This window comes from Macaca nemestrina, chromosome 1, assembly GCF_043159975.1.
Source record: "Macaca nemestrina isolate mMacNem1 chromosome 1, mMacNem.hap1, whole genome shotgun sequence".
NCBI classification, from domain to species: Eukaryota; Metazoa; Chordata; class Mammalia; order Primates; family Cercopithecidae; genus Macaca; species Macaca nemestrina.
In genome coordinates, this window is record NC_092125.1 from 189,294,562 (window position 1) to 189,312,914 (window position 18,353).

At 42.3% G+C, this 18,353-nt stretch overlaps 1 protein-coding gene and 1 pseudogene across 2 annotated transcripts in view; both read right to left on the reverse strand.

The window, feature by feature from the left end:
- The window catches only part of LOC105494910 (ring finger protein 220), a 300,901-nt gene that overhangs the window by 262,795 nt on the left and 19,753 nt on the right, over positions 1–18,353 (reverse strand). The window lies entirely within an intron of this gene.
- LOC139360474 (U6 spliceosomal RNA) lies at positions 5,022–5,122 on the reverse strand (annotated as a pseudogene).

The following is an 18,353-nucleotide window of genomic DNA, read 5'->3' on the forward strand; positions in this document are numbered from 1 at the left end:
CTCCTGCCTCAGCCTCCCGAGTAGCTGGGACTACAGGCGCCTGCCACCTCGCCCGGCTAAGTTTTTGTATTTTTAGTAGAGACGGGGTTTCACTGTGTTACCCAGGATGGTCTCGATCTCCTGACCTCGTGATCCGCCCGTCTCGGCCTCCCAAAGTGCTGGGATTACAGGCTTGAGCCACTGCGCCTGGCCTCTTCTCCTTTTTAACACCCTTTGCTTTTATACTGTCTGTCTTCCCTAATAGTCTATAAACTCCAGAGAGACAGGACCCATGCCTATCTTGCTTATCAGTGCATTCCTGGTACATAACATAGTATCTAGCATATAGTAGGTAATAACATGTTTATTAATTCACACAATCAGCTACAGGTAGAGTTTGTCTTTATTTCTGCAAAACCTTCCTGGAACCACCCCAAGCAGAGTTGATAACTTCCATGTTAGCATCACCAATATACCAAAGACTCTCTTTTTGCACTTACCCTGTATTGTAATTATTTCTTTACACGTTTAACTCTCTTTCTCTTTTTTCTCTTCCTTCTTTCTGTCCTTCCTTCCTTTCTTTCTCCTTCCTCCTTTCCTTTCCTTTTCCTTCCTTCCTTCCTTCTTTCTCTCTTTCTCTCTCTCTTTCTCTCTCTCTCTCTCTTTCTCTTTCTTTCTTTCTTTTCTTTGAAATAAGGTCTCACTTTGTTGCCCAGGCTGGAATGCAGTGGCTCGATCTTGGTTCACTGCAACCTCCACCTACAGGGTTCAAGTGATCCTCCCACCTCAGCCTCCCAAAGTTGGATTATATCTTATTTGTGGTTTTATCCCTAGCACTTCACTTGGTATCTGGCACAAAGTAAATGCTCAATAAAGAGTTATAGAATTAAATAAACAAACTGCCAATTGACTGGATATGAGACTTGAAGGAATACGGAAAATCAGATAAACTCTGAAGTGTGGTCTAGTCTTTGATGGAAACGGAGAAGTTGGTGAAGGAGACTGGGTGGTTTAGAAAGTAAACATATGCAGTTCCAAGCATAGGTACTGGTGGTGGTAATGACAAAGGGGAAAATGTATACTCAACGAGGAGGTTAGAAAAGAAACGGGGTCCTGAAAAGGGCGCCGTGAAAGTAATTCCAAGGTAGAAAGCAGAGTCTACTGTAGTCAGGAGAGGGCTGATAGGCTACATTCTAATTTGCCTAAGACAGTCCCAATTTACACCTGTTGTCTTAACATAATAATTGATGGTGCCTGCCCCTTTACACTCTCAAAGTGTCCAGATAAGTTACATGGCTGGCCTACAAGAAGATTACATGAATTTGGAAAATTTAAGTAAATTATGGGCAATAACATTTAATACAAGAGCATGGCAAGGAATTAAAGTGAGTTCACGTTGAAGGGATGTACTGAACTGAATTTTTTTTCTTTTTTTTTTGAGATAGAGTCTCACTCTTGTTGCCCAGGCTGGAGCGCAATGGTGCGATCTCGTCTCATGGCAACCTCCACCTACCAGGTTCAAGCAATTCTCCTGCCTCAGCCTCCTGAGTACCTGGGATTACAGGCACGCACCACCTTGCCTGGCTAATTTTGTATTTTTAGTAGAGATGGGGTTTTTCCATGTTGATCAGGCTGGTCTTGAACTCCCAACCTCAGGTGATCCACCCGCCTCGGCCTCCCAGAGTGTTGAGATTACAGGCGTGAGCCACAGTGCCCGGCCTGAACTGAATAATATTTTATGCAGAGCCAACTATAAAATGAAGCAGGTATTCCACTAGCCACTTTTAAGTAAGTGGTGTCACTTAATTTTCACAAAAAAAAAAAAAACCCTGATAGGTAGGCATTTTCATCCATATTTCACAGATAAAATAGTTGAAACTCAGATCAAGGAACCTTCTCAAAAAGTTAACATGGCTAAAAAAGCAAAACTAACTAACTAAATGTAAAGAAACAATTGAAAAAGGAAGATCTGGCCGGGCGCAGTGGCTCATGCCTGTAATCCCAGTACTTTGGGAGGCCGAGATGGGCGGATCACCTGAGGACAAGAGATCGAGACCATCCTGGCCAACATAGTGAAACCCTGTCTCTAATTAAAAAAAAAAAAAAAAAAAAAAAAAACTAAAAAAACTAGCTGGGCATAGTGGCACATGCCTGTAATCCCAGCTACTCGGGAGGCTGAGGGAGGAGAATCGCTTGAACTCGGGAGGCGGAAGTTGCAGTGAACTGAGATTGGGCCACTGCACTCCAGCCTGGTGATGGAGCAAGACTCCGTCTCAAAAAAAAAAAAAAAAAAAAAAAAGATATCATTGCAACAAAAATAAAAGCAGGAAAGGGGTAACCTAACCTAAGGAGAGCCCAGAAATCAATATGTAGAAATGTAGAAGTGAAAATTCCTCCAAAAGTCGAATAGAAGCTAAGCAATGGAGTGGCACGAAAGAGAAATTGCAGAGGAACCACGTGAAATAAAGGAATAGAAACACATCATGGGAATGACTTAAAGGTTCTAAGTTGGAAAATGGGTTGACTCTTGTGATGATTCCTTCAAAGTTCGTGAAAATTGCATTTTTGCAGTAAATATCCTTCAATCTTTCCCAAGAGCTAAATAAGGTGCTCTTTATTATGCAATAATACTAGTTTCACTTTTTACTGCCCTCCTCATTGAACGACACCTAATAAGCATTATACTTCAGCTCTGTCGTATCTTTTCCATGCCTTTCTTTTGAAGACTAGAAAGAAATGAATGCAGCAGCACATATGCAGTTAGAATTTCACTTGATGGCAATCACTTTTTAAAAACACTCTGCAAAAATGGGTTGCATTTAAGAAGGCATTTTGTATATCTGCCTTTCCATGGAACAACAGAGTCTAGTAAAAAGAACAAGTACTACAAGCAAGAAGCCAAGACATTGACTAGTTGTAGAACTCAGGTAAATCATATACTTTCTCTCTTCTAACAGATTTTTCTTCCTATGTTATAGGAATTTTTTTGTGTGTGACAAATTTTACATAAAAGTAAGGTAGGTATCATTACGGAATGCCTTTTAAATATTAAATCCATTTTTAAATATTATAAAAGAAGGCAAATAATTACATTTTCCTTATTTGTTTCCTTTTTTTTTTTTTTTTTGAGACGGAGTCTCGCTCTGTCGCCCAGGCTGGAGTGCAGTGGCCGGATCTCAGCTCACTGCAAGCTCCGCCTCCCGGGTTTACGCCATTCTCCTGCCTCAGCCTCCCGAGTAGCTGGGACTACAGGCACCCGCCACCTCGCCCGGCTAGTTTTTTTTTTTTTTTGTATTTTTAGTAGAGACGGGGTTTCACCATGTTAGCCAGGATGGTCTCGATCTCCTGACCTTGTGATCTGCCCGTCTCGGCCTCCCAAAGTGCTGGGATTACAGGCTTGAGCCACCGCGCCCGGCCTACTTTTTTTTTTTTTTTTTTTTTTTATGGAGTCTCGCTCTGTTGCCCAGGCTGGAGTACAGTGGCATGATCTTGGCTCACGGCAACCTCTGCCACCCAGATTCAAGCAGTTCTCCTGCCTCAGCCTCCCAAGTAGCTGGGATTACAGGAATTTGCCACCACGTCCGGCTAATTTTGTATTTTTAGTAGAGGTTTGGCCATGTTGGCCAGGCTGGTCTTGAACTCCTGACTTCAGGTGATCCACCCACCTCAGCCTCCCAAAGTGCTAGGATTACAGGCATGAGCCACCACGCCTGGCCTGTTTCCTCTTTTTTGAAATAATCTCACATTTTATTGAATTAAAAACTTATGAACCTTAAGAGTTCGAGGATGTGCTAGAAGTCAGGTTAACATTTGTATTTAAGTAATAATTCGAATTATATGACCTCTTCTTAATGTACATATAATCAACCAATAAACAAACATTTGTTCAGTGCTTACTGTGTGTTGGGAATTATACTAGGCTGTTTGGGGGAGTGATACAAAGTACTATATGTTATCAAATCAAAGATAGTTTAGATTATAAGATGCATTCCCATTTCAGAGCTGTTAAAATGGGGAAAAATAGGCATCTTAAACTGATTATATGTAGGTAAAAAACAAAGAGCTTCCACAGAGAGAAAAGAATGGAATATATCCACAAAAATTACCAAGTGAGTATTAGAGACAAAAAGGTTCTCAGAAATTCAGTGAAGCAAGAAGTTACAAGGAGCTAAGGGTGGTGAGGAAAGTGCACTGTGTATGATACTGGCCTCGTTCTGCTAATGTATTTTCTATTGATTCTATAAGGTGTTGGCAAGGAAAGGACAAATTAAAAACTAAGCTTTATACTTTACCTCCTGAAATGTGACAACTTTCAGTTTTGTTAAGACTTCTGAATTCTATCACTATACCAACTCAAAACCAATTTTTAGTGTTGACATTAACTTAATAAAAATAATTACTTAAATTAAAAATTAAGCAAATATAGAATATGCTAAAATAAGAGTGAAATTTGGGGGAAATGGCCCAAATAATTAAATATTTAACCTGTAAGAACAAGTGCAAATATTTAAAAATAATAGTTTAGATGTTATTTCTATACTTGAGGAGTAAAAATAAAACTTGTAATATAACAGATACATGAAGTTCTAAACTATATCTGCACCTATAGATCTAGGAGCAAGAAAAGGCCATTCTTTGGCCAGGCATGGTGGCTCACGCCTGTAATCCCAGCACTTTGGGAGGCTGAGGCAGAAGTTCAAGACCAGCCTGGCCAATATGGTGAAACCCTATCTCTACTAAAAAAATACAAAAAAAAATTAGCTGGGCATCGTGGAGCATGCCTGTAATCCCAGCTACTCGTGAGGCTGAGGCAGGAGAATTGCTTGACCTGGGAGGCAGAGGTTGCAGTGAGTCAAGATTGTGCCACTGCATTCCAGCCTGGGCTACAGAGCAAGACTTCGTCTCAAAAAAAAAAAAAAAGAAAAAGAAAAAGAAAGAAAGAAAGAAAGAAAGAAAGAAAGAAAGAAAGAAAGAAAGAAAGAAAGAAAGAAAGAAAGAAAGAAAGAAAGAAAGAAAGAAAAGGCCCTTTTTTTTTTTTTTTTTAAAATATGAAAGGTTTCACAAATGTTTGTGTCATTCTTGTGCAGGGGGCCATGCTAATCTCTGTATCATTCCAATTTTAGTGTATGTGCTGCTGAAGCACTCCTGGGCCACTCTTCAGTCCCTTTCACACCTACCTTGTCCCAAGCTACAAACATCAAGACCTCCAAGCCTTGATTAAACAGGGTACCAGTGAATCCTGGGTCTAATCCAATCTTCTTAGAGCCACTGTTCATCCCTCTCCTCAAAGAACCTTGAACTTCAAGTTTTTTGTTCTCTACTATTAACCTCTGCTGCATCTCCTATGACTAATCATATCTCTGTGTGAAAATAAATGTTTGCAGGACTTTCCAGACCACAGCTGACTTTTGTTAAGCCCTTGTGTCCACTCTTCTCTGAGGGCTAAGTGAGACTAAACCTATCAAGTTTCATTCCTATTTTCATAGGTCAAAACTCCAAATATAGATACCTTGTCTCTTCCCATATTTGTCCTATATGAACTATCATTCCTAAAATGCTACATACTTCCCTAAGTGTGGAAGTATCCAATCCCTCTCTTCTCTCCCTGCCAAAACCTTCCATTTGCCCTTTGGAATTTCAACTCTCCTACGCCCTCAAACACTTTCCTCTGAATGTTCCTTCCACCTGATGCTTTATCTAAACCTGGCTCTCTCTACACCACTTACCCTGCAGCTCCCTCAAGAGAGATCCGCTCATATTCTCACACCTATGTACTGTCAGGAGATGAGGATGCTTCCCAGGGCTACTCAGAGTCCACGGCTTTTCCACCCTTTTGTGAAAACCCCTGCTACTCTCTCTGTGATTGGTAACTGTAATCTTCCTACCTCACGGAAGACAGTGGCACTTGGCTTACTGTCTTCTCTTGTGCCATGAGTACTGCCATCATCCTAAGTGACTTCAGAGTCCTCGAGAGAGATCCACAGTATCTCCCATGTCCTCCTACAATGCTATTCAACCACCCACCCTCACAGTCACTCCCTCGATCTTGTCATCATGACCTAAAACTCTCTCTACTTCTAAAATCACTAATTCAGATAGTCTACTTTCTGACCACAAACACCTATGCTTCCAGTTAATTATGTTTTTATTTTTTATTTTATTTTATTTTATTTTTTTGAGATGGAGTCTCACTCTGTCACCCAGGCTGGAGTGCAGTGGCACGATCTCGGCTCACTGCAAGCTCCGCCTCCCTGGTTCACACCATTCTCCTGCCTCAGCCTCCCAAGTAGCTGGGACTACAGGTGCCCACCACCACGCCTGGCTAATTTTTTGTATTTTTTTAGTAGAGATGGGGTTTCACCACGTTAGCCAGAATGGTCTCGATCTCCTGACCTCGTGATCCGCCCACCTCAGCCTCCCAAAGTGCTGGGATTACAGGTGTGAGCCACTGTGCCTGGTCCCAGCTCATTATTAAGCTAGTCCAACTGCAACTATTCTTCACTTTCATTTGAATAGCAGTTTATTGGCCCTTTCTTTCTATTACTCCTTGTTTGTCTTCACTTCCCCATTTGTCAAGCTTACAGTTCATGGCCCATCATTTCATTTGCTCTGTTAGAATTACCCTGAACTCTCTCCTTAATTATTCTTTTTCTGGTCTTCTAAAACACCACACTCACCCAATTCCTCTTATTTCTCTGGCTGCCCTTTTGCAAACATTTTTACTGACTCCTCCTTCATGTTCTATTAAACCTTTAAGTAGGAGAGTTTTTCAGGGATCTGTCCTAGGAGTGCTTCTCTTTTCATTCAATATCCCTTCCTGAAGTAATTTTAACTTTTCCTATGGCTTCAGTTACTATCAACATGCATATGCTCCTCAAACTTATACCTTGTTGTTGGAGTTCTGGACTGATACATCTAAGTGCTTACCTGACTTCTTCAAATGGATATCTCCAAGGTACCTTCAACTCAGCCTGTTCAAAAGTAAACTCATCAATATTCCATTAAATCTATCTCTGCCAGAAATCTGAGCCATCTTTGACATTTCCTGCTCTCATATCTCGCCATATTTAAATAATCATGAAGACCTGTTAATTCTGTCTTCAAGTTATTTCTCAAATTTTTTCACTTTTTTCCATCTCTACTGCCACCGCTCCCAACCTCCGTTCAAGTCACCATCATTTTTCATGGACAAGTTTCATTCCACTTGTTACCTACTATGTGCCATACACAGTAAGGTGTTAGAATACAGAGCTTCAAAGGAGCCTCTTGCCTGGATGACATAAATAATGGGTCTTCTGCAATCATTCTTTCCCCAATTGCAACGGTTAATTTTATATGTCAACTTGACTGGGCTAAGGGATGCTCAGATAGCTGGTAAAACATTATTTCTGGGTATGAGACTGTTTCTGGAAGAGATTAGCATTTGAATCAGTAGACTGAGTAAAGATTATCTACCCTCACCAATGTGGGCTGGCATCATCCAATCATTGAGGGCTCAGATGGAACGAAAAGATGGAGGAAGGGTGGATTCACTTTCTTTCTTCTTGACTGGAACACCTACCTTCTCCTGCCCTCAGACATCAGAGTTCTAGGTTCTTGGGCCTTCTGACTCCAGGACTTACACCATTGGCTCTCTCAGTTCTCGGGCCTTGAACTCAGATATATTACACCACCAGCTTCCTAGGATCTACAGCTTGTGGGGGGCATGTTGTGGGACTTCCTGGCTTCCATAATTGCGTCAGCTGATTCCCATAATAAATCCCCTGTTATCTATCTATCTATACCCTGCCAATCTATTTTCTCCATTAAAGACAAAATCTGCACATGTGTGCTATAAATGAAAATCTTGTTTTGTCACTACTTGATGTAAAGATTAAACTAGATTAGGTATGCAGGGGATTTAGTAAGTGTCTGGCGCATGATAAATAATCACTAAATGTTATCAGTGGAGATACATTGAATAATTCAGCAGATGATTTTGGAATAACTGGCCAGTCGTTTGGAAAAAAATAAAGCTGCATCCCTACCTCACTCTTTAGACCTAGAGAAAAACATAAAACCATAAAAATACTTGAAGAAAACATGGGCAAATATTTGCATAGTCTTGGAGGTGAAGAAGGTCTCTCAAAACATATCCCAAAACCCAGAAGCCATAAAGGGAAAATATTAACTACATACAAATATGCATATCCTGCCTAGCAAGAAAGACCATAAATAAGACTGAAAGACAAATAACAAATAGAGAAAATGTTTATAATATTTAATTTAAAAGAGCTAATAACATACATCCAATTTGATCATAAATGAACAAGAAAAAACTAACAACCCAATAGAAAATGATGAAATTGCATGATGGACAATTCCCAAATTAAGAACTACAAATGGCTAATAGCCTAAAGAAAAAATATAAATAAAACAATGAACTATCATATTTTACTTATAGGTTGGAGAAGACTAGGAAGATTGACCAAATCCACTGTAGGTGAGGAAAATGAGGACTCACCTGCCCTTTTGTTGAGAGTATAAGTGTGAACCACCTTTCTAGAAATAGTTTGGCTATGGGTAACATAATATAAAATGTGTGTACCTCTTGACATAGTAATCCTACTTCCAGCAATGTACTCTAAAGAGATCATTTAAGGCCGGGCATGGTGGCTCACGCCTGTAATCCCAGCACTTTGGGAGGCCGAGGTGGGCAGATCACGAGGTCAGGAGAGATCAAGGCCATCCTGGCTAACACAGCGAAACCCTGTCTCTACTAAAAAATACAAAAAATTAGCCGGGTGTGGTGGTGGGTGCCTGTAGTCCCAGCTTCTTGGGAGGCTGAGGTAGGAGAATGTTTTAATATATAACAGAAGAAACTTTTCTGATGTGAAGAACCATGGAGAACTGAATCTCTACATTAAAAGAATATACTGTGCTCCAAGAAAAACAGATAATGCATAATTGAAACCAAGGTCTGTCCTGATTAAGTTATTCAGCTTTAAGAATGAAAAAGGAACTCCTCAGTCATCCAAGCAGAAAAAGCAAGTCACCTAAAAGAAGGAAGAATCAGGTTGGCCCTCAGACTTCACAGCAACATTCAATGACTGCAGTTTCAGGAGACATGGAGTGAGCCCAAGAATACTATATCTGGTCAAGTTGTCATTTATGTATACAAGCCAAAGACAGACATTCTCAAACAAGTGAGAATATAGGGAATAAAGGGCATAAGATTCTTTTCTGGGGGAAAAAATACTTAAGTTGAACCAACTGAGATGAATGAAGCTACTGGGGTAAAAGAACGAAAGCAACGTCCGAAAAACAACAGGACAATGACTTGGAAGTTCTGAGAGGAAGAAAATAAAGTCTATGAATTTTGTTCTTAGCCAAATTGCCCTTCAAATACAATAGCAAGAGGCACAGTCTGATAAATGCTCCAAAAGAAGCTGTACCAAGGTATATCCCATTAGCAGTATTTGAAAATATCTGTTTCCCCACACCCTCATCGATTGTATTAAAAACATGATCAATTTTTCAGTTGAATAGCAGTGACACACCTCTCCATTATGGAGTGAATGTTTATGTCCCCTCCAGATTCATATGCCGAAATTCGAACCGCCAACGTGCGGGTATCAGGAGGTAGGGCCTTCAGGAGTTAATTAGGTCATTTACAAAAGAGACCCTAGAGAGCTCTCTTGTCCTCTTTCAACCACGTGAGGATACAAGAAGTCCACTGTCTGCAACCCAGAAGAGCTGGCTGTGTGCAACTGTGTTGTCTGCAAGCCCCTCACCAGAACCGTGATCTCAGGCTTCCCAGCCTCCAGATCTTTGAGAAATAAATTCCTGTTGTTTATAAGCCACCCAGTCTATGGTACTTTGTTACAGCAGCCCAAACTAAGATACCCTGTCATATATCTTTTTAAAATTACATCAATCTTGTGGAAGGGGCATATCACCGCTAATTTAATTTCATTTCTTTAGTTAAAAGTGAACTTGAACTATTTTTCAAATGTTTATTAGACATATTAATATCAAACATATTTTCTGTGACTTTTCTAATTCATACCCTTTGCCTGTTTTTCTTTCAGGTTGGCCTTTCCTTATTCATTATTAGGTTCTTTTCATATATTATAGTTACTAATCCTTTATTTATTATGTATGTCGCAAATATGTGATCCCAGTCTATCATGTCTTTCAAATTTGTTTATAGTATTTTTTATTACATAGTTTTAAATTTTAATTTTTTTCCTCTACAGCTTCTAGATTTTATGTCCTACTTAAAAGAAGCATTTCAACCACAAGATTTAAAAAATGTTCTATATTTTCTCTTGGTCCATAATTACATCTTTTTCACTAAAACCTTTACTTAACTATCAGATTCACATAAACTGAGGTTATGAGACTTAGATAATCAGACTCACAAAGAATAAATTCAAAAGTGTAAACCAGAGTACCAGCTGATTAAGTCACAATGGAGATGTAATTTTCCATTGACCAGAATGTATAACATCTTAGCAGAGGCACCTCACCTCAGTCTGTGAGTACCTGGAAGGTAGAATTAGTAAACTAGTAAGTACCCTCATGTCATTCTCACAACTCATAATAAAAAGAGAGTATTTCATCCAGGGGATCAAAGATGAGAAGAATGCTAAGTATCTTAACCAGATAAATAGAACAGATATAAAGCAGGACCTCTCACCAGCCAGAAGAAACAAATAGCCCTGAAGGAATAGGTTCCCCTATTTCCAATGTCTTTGTCCCAAGATAATGTTGGGTGCATCCAGCTAAAGTTTACCTCTCTGGCTTTCCTCTATTCCAAGTTGCATTGCAGACCACATCTTTCTTTCCTTAGATATGTTAATACTACTCACTAGTAGTCAAGAAGCTGTTCCCAAGAGCCTCAGAGAGGTTGGACTCCTTTCATCACCTGTTGATTAAGTTAAATTTTCTCAAAGGCAACCTTATCTATAAGTTCTAAGTACTAACTATAACAGTTTCAGCTGAGACAAGAAGACTAACTGGAATAAAGATTACTGAATAATATAAGATGTATAGCAAATGAAGAGGTGATAGCACAAGAGAGGTATTGAAGGTTTTCAGGCATGGAAATGAATGATGAAAATGATGAAGAAGACTGGTTTGTCAGTCACATGATGGTGGAAGCTGGAGCCAGGGAATAGTGAGGGACAATGCAGGCAGGGAGACTAGGCAGGAAGCTGTTATAGTCATCTAAACTAAGCCAGCTCCAAATTCTAGTCTCCAGAGTCTATGACAAATTCATCTCTCTATCCTCAGCACTTAGCCTAAAGCCCAGGGTGGTGATTTTCAACGAATGGCCAAGTGGTCAATTTTAATCAGCATAGCAATTTTCAAGTGAGTTGGTACTTTCAAGGCACTTAAATTTTGTGCCAAAATGTTGTTTATCTTATTAATTTTTTAATCCTATTATTTCTGCTCAGCAATATCTTTATGTGTAATAATATAGCCACTTATTAAGGGCCCACAATGTGGCAGACATTTAAAATTTTTAGTGTAATTCTTATAACAACCCTATAATGATCTATAGTTATAGCGAAGCAGAGTTCAGATAATTTTAAGAAACTTGTGTAAGTTTTCATAGTTAAAAAATGACAGCACAGACCAAATATCAGCTAATGTCTTATGGTACGATATATGCTTAGGGTGGAATTCATTATAATGTATGTATATCGATGTTTCAAATACTCTTCTTAATCATTTCAAAAAGTTTTTGCTGACTTCTTTTCAGATCTGATTAGCTTATAATTGACTATATCTGATCATCTGGCTAACAGCTCCTACTAAGAGTAGAAGTGATGGCTTGTGTTTGAATTTTCTATTATTTTCAAGTCATATTTTCTTTGCAGAAATCTTTTATTTTCTTTTCTTTTTTAAGACGGAGTTTCCCTCTTGTTGCTCAGGCTGGGGTGCAATGGTGCAATCTCGGCTCACTGCAACCTCTGCCTCCCAGGTTCAAGCAATTCTCTTGCCTCAGCCTCCCGAGTAGCTGAGATTACAGGCGCCTTCCACCACGCCAGGTTAATTTTTGTATTTTTATTAGAGACGAGGTTTCACCATGTTGGCCAGGCTGGTCTCGAACTCCTGACCTCAGGTGATCCACCCGCCTCAGCCTCCCAAAGTGGTAGGATTATAGGTGTGGGCCACCATGCCCGATCTGCAGGAATCTTTTTAAACCATCGGTTCATTCTATGAACATGTTTAGCTAAAACTGGTTAACACAATCAGCAAATCGCTTAACTAGGCACATGTTAACTGCAACATATCATAGTCACCACTGTCAACCCTTATATTGTTGAGGTCTCCAACTGCCTTCAGTGTGCGTCATGTCCCCTACATGACAGGTGACCAAATGACTTAACAAGTGAAGATGCCCATCTCAATGTTCATGTAAAATATCAGCAAAGCTCATTATTTTAACATTAAAACTACACATAAATTGTAGTTCTACTATTTTCTTCCTGACCTAAGGAATCACCTTTGAAGACCTCTAGGCAAAAGGATTGCCTCAAATAATAAGGTGAGAAGTTTTCCCATTGGCTTTCTGATTCTTAATCTAGAGTCTTCCTGAAAATGCTGTTCCAAGGAGGAAATACATACCTTCTTGGCTGGGCAGATCCTCTGGGTCTTTTTGCACTTGCCTGGTGAATGAGCTTACTCTGAGTCTGGAGTGTAGGAGGGGGCGCTGGGGCTTGGAGTGATCATCTCAGTTTTAAGATTGGGCCTAGAAGAGTCATAGCAAAACCCTAGAATGCAGCTCTGCTCTCTCATTTTCCTGGTGGTCACCACAAGAAGACACAGAATCACAAATGAACTTGTTGATGAAAGAGGCTTTCAGAGGAACTCTGTGAGAGCCTCTTGTTTCACTGAAGAGGGAGATGTGGCACTACATGCCCCAGGACGCTCAGCCTGTGGGCCTGGGACTTACCAGGACCTCACCAGGGACCAGGTTTCCTTGCATGCCTGGCTCATTTCTACTCCATTTCCCCACTGGGTCAGGGCCAGGAACCTAGATGTCCCCTCCCTTGGTGAAGCCACTGTTTCAAAGTCTCTAGGAGGCAGAGAGCCTGGAGGGCAGTGAGGGTGGGCAGGAGGAGTAGGGCCTTCCAGTCCAGCTGACCTGAGGGGGGCTGTGTCCTGGACTAGAGAGAGTCCCCCAGACTATGCCTGGAAAAGCAAGAGGATGCTTCATTTTCCTCACTACCGCTCGGTGCAACATCTAGTCCAGCCAAAGGGGTTGTTGGGGAGCCCCCAATCCCCAAACTTGAGGCACACAGAAAGACTGAGGGTTTTTGATCACCTGGAACACAGCTCTTTCCCCTCCAAGACCCCTTTAGAGGTGGAATTCTCTGGACCTTACTAGGAGGCTCCTCAATACCCCACAGCACACCCCCCTGTTAGCCTAAATCTTGAATCCATCTCCCTATCTCCTTCACTTTGAATGACTTGGAAATTTACTCCCAAATACCAGGCCCTTCCAAGTCTCTCCCAATAAATAATAACAGCTAACTCTTAATGAGCACTTATGACACGCTAAATGGCTTATGTGGATTAACTCACTTAATCCTAACGGCAAGTCTGATGCAGACACTACAGTTATCCACATTTTATAGATGAGGAGATTGAGGCACAAAGAAGCTAAAGCCCTTGCCTGGAGTCACCTAGCTGGTTAATGATGAAGGTGGCATTTAAAACCAAGCAATCCACCTCTTGATTCTGCTCTTAACCACTATACTATGCACTATGATATACTTCATGTTAAAAATGGATGTTTTCTCAGCTTCCATAAAGTATGACTAAAAACATGTTAGGAAACATTTGATCTGTATCATATGAGCTATACAAATGCAGCTTCAGGATACATCTCTCCAGCTGCCTTCCAGCCAAATGGCTGCTGCCCCAAAGATGCCCCTACATTAAACTTCTAGAACTACTGCTGCAAATGCCCTTCGTTTTAATCCTCCTTGAGGCCTTTGGTATCCTCATGGATACCTTCATTGGTGGTCTCATGTGCTGTCAGTGATATTCCTTTCCACTCAAGGGAACACCTGCAGTGCTCACTAGCTGACTGTTTACTCCTCTTTCTGGAAGGAAGATGAAAGCAAGCAAGGAGAGCTGGGTACACACACATCCATCAACTGGGCTTTGATCTCTCTGCCTGGGAAGCAGATTTCACACTCAAGCCAACTGCAACAAGTTTTACTAGTGTGGTCTCCTATGAAATCCCATCCAGTCTGGAACCGAATCTGCACGGTAGTGAGTCTCCTCAATGCCATGCTCCCCAAGGACCCAGGGCTCGCTCTCATGTGGGTAAAGTGAGTACTCAACAAATGAACTGAGGCAGGATGTGCAGTCAGTTCCTGTGGAGTTCGAGCAACAGCAGGTCCAAAACTCGGAGCCCCTACATAGTAGAGCCCCTACTGTGTGTAGAGTCCATCACGCGTCCACACTTGCAGCCACAACTAGCAGAACAGGAAAGAGGCTTGCTGGGCACCAAGACCCACCCCACCCACGGCTGCTGCCCTTGAGCCCTTTCATTCTGACGCAGGATCAGGTAGGTAACATGGCACAAGTGAAGGCACTGTCTCATGGCTCTCTAAGGTAAAAGGGATTCAGTGAACAGATGAAGGAGCTGCAAGGAGGAGACACCAAGCAGCAGCTGGAGAAGAAAAGCAGTCAGTGAAGACAAGAAGGGCAGGGGACCAGCTGTGGAGAGGCCAGACAGCTGGCTGGCCAGAAGAAACCCTTTAGGATGTCGTTCAGGGCCTGAAACGCACCCTCAGCAGCGTAAGTTATTGCAATGCCCTTGCAAATATAAAGTGCTGTACAAACACTAAATCTAGAATGGCTAATAATTTTGTTATGTTAAAGCATTCGTGTCAGGTAATTAATGTACTCATTGTGATCATTTAATTTTATGGCAGGTAGTGTAGGGCTGGACAGAAATAGGGCTCTTTGGCCCAGTCCTCTCATTTCTCATTAGATAAGCCAACAACGCGGCCTCCCTGGTCTGCGGCGCCAAGGTGCTGCTGGAGAGAACTGCGGCAGGGGGCTCAGAACCTGGACTTGGGGCCTCCACGAAAGGGGATTTCATTTTCCTTGGCCCCTGGTGCCTAGAGGCCCTAGTGCCCCCTGGTGGTGCCTGAGGCACCATTTCCTCAAAGGAAATTCAAAACTGAGTTAGTCGGGGAAGAGACAATTGGTTGCCTGGATAAAAACTTCTCCCTTGACAAGTGTGCCTCAAAGTCACAGGTGCTGTGCACAGTAAAGGTGGAGTTGGCACAGCTGTGTGGTGCTCCTTGTGTGGGCAGGCTGAATAGAAGGCTTTGTCACAGTTGGAGCACCTGGAGGGAACTAGGAGGCCTGGCCATATTGCCCCAGAAAGCCCTGAAGGGAAGCTGTTCAGGCTCCTGCCCACAGCGCAGACCACTACAGTGCTCTGGTGGAAAAGGGATGTCTCCTTGTTCCTTGCCCAGTCTACTGAGGGCTCAGTTTGCAGCAGGGACTCCATCTTCCCTTGGTTCTCTCTATTCCTTCCCAGTGCCTATCACCCCTCCAACCCCTCAATACACCCCAAACCAAGGCAGGTATTCCTATTCCTTTCCCCAAACCTTCCTGTCATCTCCTCCATTGTGAGCCCTTCCTGACTAAGTAGGTCCCAAAGAAGAGCCTCACCTTCCATCTGGTCTCAGTCCCAGTTTGTATGCCAGCCTGAAGAGGGGCTCAAGAAGGTGTAGGGCTAGGGCTTGCCCCGGCACTGAGTGAGCCCCTAGCCTCACACGTGTCTATATTCATGTAAATGCACAAACATCTGTCTCTGTCTCAACCTTCTCATTGATCCTTTTGTGCCTAGAAGTGGTGACCAGTCGGCTTCTCCATGCTGGATATATTAAAGTTGACTTGCATAGAAACCGAGTTATGACTTACAGAATCCTTGACTATGGTCATTGCCCCCGCCTCCCTCTCTCCATACTCTGCCTGGATACCACCTCACTTCAGATTAAGGGTATAGCAGCGGGTTGACCAGTAACTAAGATATTTATTATGGACCCAGAAAGGTTTGGGTCCTAATATCTTTCTTTGTTAAACTCAGCAACGGTTGTCTGGATGACCCATAAACTCCAGGTTACTTATAAACTGGTGGGTGAGGGCACAGGGAAGACAGTGGGTCTGCTAGTGACAATGGCCCTGCACATCTCAGAATTGTTGTGTCCTTAGGAAGCTCTCTGCATAGTATGATGAATAGTGTCATCCAGACTAGTATTTGGCCTAGAGGTCCATGTTCATCAGCACGAGTCTCACAAAAATAATAGCACTGGCACTACTATCCATTGAGATGCCACCATGTGCCAGGAATGCAGAAAAGTACTCTGTGTATTGTCTCATGTAATGCACCCAACACTCCTATGATGTTGGGGCCATTCGTGGCCTCATTTACAGGCATAAGAACTAAGTGTTAGGTAAGTTAAGTAGCTTACTTAAGGTCATATGGTTGCTAGGTGGCAGAGCTGGAATTTGAACTTAAGCAGTCTATGACCAGAATCCACATGCATAGCCACTACTCTATGTTGCTTCTTTCTGTGCTATGCTGTCTGGACACACTGGCCTACTATTCCAAAATAATTATTTTAGTCTACTGTGTGCCAGGGACTGTGCTGGGCCCTTGAGAGATGAGGACTCTATACAAGATTGATGGATTTACTGATATTTCCTATTTGCCAATCACTGTGCTAAGCTGTACTGGAGAGGAATCTATTATCCGATGAGTAGCTGCTACGTCTACAGCTCTTGGCCAAGAGGAGGGGCCCTGGGTGCTTCCACATGTATAGGTGATCATATGTGGTGTTAAGCAACTTTACCGCCCTGGCCACAGCAAACTTAATGAAGGATGAAGACCTGGCTGGGTGCGGTAGGTTGCACCTGTAATCCCAGCACTTTGGGAGGCCAAGGTGGGTGCATCACCTCAGGTCAGGAGGTCAAGACCAGCCTGGCCAACATGTTGAAACCAGAATTGGTGTGTCTCTACTAAAAATACAAAAAAATTAGCTGGGCATGCTGGTGCACACCTGTAGTCCCAGATGCTCGGGAGGCTGAAGCAGGAGAATCACTTGAACCTGGGAGGCGAAGACTTTAGTGAGCCAAGATCACGCCATTGCACTCCAGCCTGGGTGACAAGAGCAAAACTTTGTCTCAAACAAAAACAAAAACAAAAAAGGTGAAGATCAGACCCAATGACAGCCAATCTATTGGCTGACCAAGAATCCCCGGTGTGGCTCAACAAGAAATCTCTGACCTATAGAGTTAGTGACTAGGGTGTGGTCAAACCAATAAGATCTTTTTCCTTGGAAAGATAAACTCATTGACTGGAAGTGTTGGCATAGAAGCAAGGACAGACTACTACGTGACCATAACAGTGAAACATAAGAGTAGAGATCAACGAATGCCCAATTCGGAGGCAGCAATGAAACCACCTAATTTCTAGAACTATGCTGTATCCTGAACCAGTTCTAGTTCTCTAAGTTTTTTTTTTTTTTTTTTTCATCTCTGTGAAGTCTAACTGTGTGGCTATATATCTTGACTTGACTTTCTTATTTCTGTCTATATCCTCACAAAGATCCCCTATAATCAACATAATTTCAGTGTGTCCTCATGGAGCTCACAATTGAGGAGGCAACACAGATGATAATGAAGCAATTATTTACCATAGATAAGTGCTACTACAGGGGAAGCCCAAGAGACTCTGAGAGTACAGAGGAGGCACCTAATCTAACCAGAGACAGTCAGGGAGGGCTTCCTGGAGGAGGATGAATAGTATACAGTTCTCATTTTATTCAAAGCAAAATCCATCATCTTTAAAATGGCTCATAGTCTTTAAAATAGCCTACAAAGGCTGGGCGCAGTGGCTGAGGCCTGTAATCCCAGCGCTTTGGGAGGCCAAGGCGGGCAGATCACCTGAGGTTGGGAGTTCGAGACCAGCCGGACCAACATGGAGAAACCCCATCTCTACTAAAAATACAAAATTAGCCAGGCGTGGTGGCACATGCCTGTAGTTCCAGCTACTCAAGAGGCTGAGTCAGGAGAATCGCTTGAACCCGAGAGGCAGAGGTTGCCGTGAGCAGGGATTGTGCCATTGCACTCCAGCCTGGGCAACAAGAGTGGAACTCCGTCTCAAAAAAAATAAAATTGCCTACACAATCTGACACTCCCAATTCCCACATTCCCTCTCTAATTTCTATTCCTATCACTGTATTCCCCTTCTTGCTCACTCTACTCCAGCCTCATTGGCCTGCTGGGGGCCCCTGAAACACACTGACTCCTGCCTTAGGGTCTGTGCTCTCGCTTTTCTCTTTACCTGT